The sequence below is a fragment of the Haplochromis burtoni genome, unplaced genomic scaffold (assembly GCF_018398535.1).
Source record: "Haplochromis burtoni strain Fernald_Lab_line unplaced genomic scaffold, NCSU_Asbu1 Contig_605, whole genome shotgun sequence".
In the NCBI taxonomy this organism is placed as follows: domain Eukaryota; kingdom Metazoa; phylum Chordata; class Actinopteri; order Cichliformes; family Cichlidae; genus Haplochromis; species Haplochromis burtoni.
The window spans coordinates 1-4,079 of record NW_024582966.1 but is presented as its reverse complement, the minus strand read 5'-3'; the positions used below and the strand labels follow the sequence as shown (position 1 = coordinate 4,079).

Genomic DNA, 4,079 nt, shown 5'->3' with positions numbered 1-4,079 from the left:
TTACTTAGTATACCATCTTGCAGTTGTATCACAGCAGCCATAATGCTAATGAGTTCTATATATATAAAAACATAATGTTAATAGAGAATAGAGAGACTTCATATGTGGAATTCTAAATATTAAACAATGTAACTGAGCGCTTGGGTCAGTTCATGAAAAATCAATCAACATTAATGGCTCAATGAGCAAATTGCCCTCAAAGCTTGTGAATTTTCTTTTGGCGTTTCTTCTTTTTCTCATGTAACTAAACTTTTTATAGATTTAGTTTTTATGGATTTATGGACTTAGTTGTCCATAAAGAACTTGGATGGAAAATAAAATGTGGTTCCATTCTCCTAAACTGTCATTCAAATTATTGAGAAAAGCCTTCTGATCACATGAGCTTATTGGTGGACAATAAGTATATACAGTTCTTCAAGTACACAAAAAGAGAAGCTCAAGTTTTCTGTGTGATTTACAGTGAACAGAGAATAGTGATTGTACTAGAAACATAACTTTAAAAAGTGTCAATATGGCATTATCTATGTTCAGTTTCTGTCTGGTGACAGACAGTCAGCACTGACACTGTAAACCGGTGTCTTGTCTGTGCAAACAAATATGCTGTCACTTAGTAAAAGAGAACCATGAAGGCACCCGCAGTTCTCTGTATTTATTGGAAGAATCGCTGTGGATGCTTTAGCAAACATATATGAGGACAGACTGCCCTCTAGTGTTATGTTCATGTCAGTGCATTGCACCTCAATGGAAGAGCCTATTCTCTGCTCCTCTTTCAATTTTTAACCAAAATATTATCAAAGAAAGAGTCACACGTGAAACTGTCACAGATGATTTACTACATTATTATATAGTAGATTTTAATATTATTATTAATTAGATTAATGATTATGTTAAAATACACCCGTAGCATCATCAGGCACATCACTGAGAATGTGAAAATGTTTTGAATACAAATGTCTTACATTATAAGAACATAACGGAACATCTGTAAACTAGAGTGAGAAAGGATTTAGTATTCAGCCTGAAGCATAACCCTGGCAGAAAGGCTTGTCATTTGTGAAAGTAATGTATGCATTCATTTTAAGAAAAGTGACAAGAAATATACAATACATTATTTATTTACTTATTTGTTTGTTTGTTTTTTGAGCAATGACTCCAGCATTGCTGGATATCTATGGAACTGCTGATCTACTGTTATTTTTTTCAGTAAAACCCTCTCTATGCTTCACAGAAAACAGCCAGATAAACAGAAAATATCATGTGAGCGGCAGATCTCTGGGTCTTGTTGATGTCATAGGTCAGAGGAGAATATCCAGACTGCTTTAAGCTGGCACAAACCAAAAACTTATGGATCAGTATTTCAGGTTTGAGAAATTAGGTATCATCAGGACGCTACAACACAGAGTGAACACCATCCCCACAGACACAGCAGCAGGGGAAGCAGAAGAACATCATATCAAAATGGCCCTGAGTGAGTGTGGTTATCCCAGCTGGACATTTGTCAAAGCTGGGAAGGTGCCTAAAGAAAGCTCTAGGTGCGAAAACTTGTGATTTCTTATGTAACAGGAGTATAGAAACATCTCAAAACATAGTGTCTCTGTGGCTTTCAAACCCCTAAACACACTACGCCAAAAACTGGTCCACCTATAGGATTGGGAACTAAATAGTATAGTGTACACTGTTAACTGCAAGGAGGAAAACCATGCAGTTAACATGCAGTTACATCAGAGAAACCAAACAGCCTCTGGCTAAGCTGATAGCACAACACGGAGGAGCTCGTGAGGCCAGGGCTCAGCAGTCTATTTATACCTACAGGCCAGCGGACACACTCAAAAAAATAATTCATTGGATGAACTCAATTTCATCTTGCCACCTATATTCCATCTAAACAAATCATGTTATATCAATCCATCTTGATTGTGTTGTTTCAACACTAAATATGTTTGTAAGTGTAACATAATTTAAACATTAACATTCAGTTAATTTGATTTTTATTCAGTTAACATGTTTGTACCAAGTTAGTCTAATTAAATTCATGTTATATTGTTTAAACACCTTGGCACATCAAAAGTCAGTCTTGTTACATGAACTAGTAAAATATTTGTTTGTTACACCGATGTTTTCTGGGTCATCTTCAGGCTCCGCACCCTCCTGATGTATGACATACACTCCCATCACAGTTTGTTCCATGGCTTCAGTGTTGGCCTCAGTGTTCTGTGACGTAAAATATAATAATACATTTGTTTGAGTCTAGATATGAAAAAAAAAGGAATTCAACAAAACAAGGACCAATTGCAATATCTTTTATTCACACGTGGTGTCACATTTTACCATTTCATATATCGAAATTACCCATAACTCCTGGAGCAAATTACATAACACAGAACAACTTGTGAATGTAACTGACTGTATATTCCTTCACAAGTTTCTCATGGTCTTCATTCAGGTAGACACACAAGGACTTCAGGATGCATGCTCGTCTTGTATGTATTGTGTCATCCTAAGAAAAAAGGGAATCCATAATGACAATATTTAGCTTTTAGGCAGCAGTTTGAAAAAGGAATACTTAGTTTGGAAGAGTCCAAAAGGCCACATGGTAAATAGACTGGTTCTTATATAGCGTTTTTCTACTCGGAGCACTCAAAGCTGCCTTTATACAACAATTCATTCACCCACTCACTTTTTCTAAACTGTTTAAATAGCCTGTATTTATATAGCACTTTACTGGTCCCTAAGGACCCCAAAGCACTTTACATATTCAATTCAATTTTATTTATATAGCGCCAAATCACAACATAAGTCGCCTCAAGGCGATGACATATCTAGTCATCCACCCATTCACACACACCTTCACACACTGGTGATGGCAGCTACATTGTAGCCACAGCCACCCTGGGGCGCACTGACAGAGGCGAGGCTGCCGGACACTGGCGCCACCGGGTTTAGTGCTTCCTGTCTAACATTCATACACATTCACACTCCGATGAATGCATCGGTGAGCAACTTGGGGTTAGTATCTTGCCCAAGGATATTTGGCATGCAGACTGGAGGAGCTTGGGACCAAACCGCCAAGCTTCTGGTTAGTAGCTGACCTGCTCTACCACCTGAGCTACAGTCACCTCGAAACATCTGTCTAAACCAAATCAGACACAAAATGAGGCAACTAAACACTAATGGTTTTTTTGGGGTTTTTTTTTTTTCATTTTGATCAAAATTAACCATACGATGTTATCAATTACTTATTAATATAAGACTGATGCTTATATAATTTGTATAAAATATGAAAACCTCTTAGGACTTTTGCCTAAGATGTATAGATATCTTTGCTCATAAAATTGCCAGATTATGGGCATAAAAAGTTCTTAAGCACAGATCTAACCCACCTTGGAGATGGCCACGATGATGTGTCTCATTTTTCTGCCAGCCACCCCACCTTTGCCTCGAAAGAGCTCCATCATGCGTGGAGTGTACAAGTCTAGCTCATAAAAGAATCTAGATAGCAGCGGTACTGTCGATATGTGCAGGAATTCCTTGTCAATCTGAAAAACATGAACAATGCACTTATAATATGCACCAGAGGAAGGACATACCAGGAATTATTAGCTGTTTTATCACTATGTTATGTCAATATTAATGAAGCAAGAAATAACTGGTCAACCATAAACACACTCTTGCGACATAAAGCTAGACATATAGGACATGCACCTCTTTCTTGGTGAACAGAGCTGGCCATCTGCTTTTAAAATCTGCAATGAAGGGCTTTCCTTGAATAACTTCTTGCCTTCTGTACGAAAAAGTCTTCTGCATTTTCATTGTCACTATATTGTCATTGTTTCTCTTCTGAATCTCTGAAAGCAGTGCAATTGTCTCTTTTTCCAGGCTGTCAGTGGTTTCTCCTTTTGGATACTGCGGACTTCTGCTCTTCTAGGCTTTTTCACATTCAATGCTGCCTGACTTTTGTCTTGGGTCTTGTTCTTTAGTGAATTTACCAACACCTTTGTGATGCATTTCTGGGGAGAGAAATTAATTAAAACAAAGTTATTACTCTGACAAATTTGTGTTAATATCTACATACTGTGAAA

General features: G+C 37.4%; 1 long non-coding RNA gene across 1 annotated transcript; it reads right to left on the bottom strand.

Moving 5' to 3' along the window:
• Window positions 1-1,876: 1,876 nt before the first annotated feature.
• Window positions 1,877-3,663, bottom strand: LOC121812467. Its single transcript, XR_006053068.1, has 3 exons — window positions 3,381-3,663; window positions 2,405-2,497; window positions 1,877-2,211 (listed from the first exon to the last, which is right to left on the bottom strand). It is a non-coding gene; the product is annotated as an uncharacterized LOC121812467 (long non-coding RNA).
• Window positions 3,664-4,079: the final 416 nt, after the last annotated feature.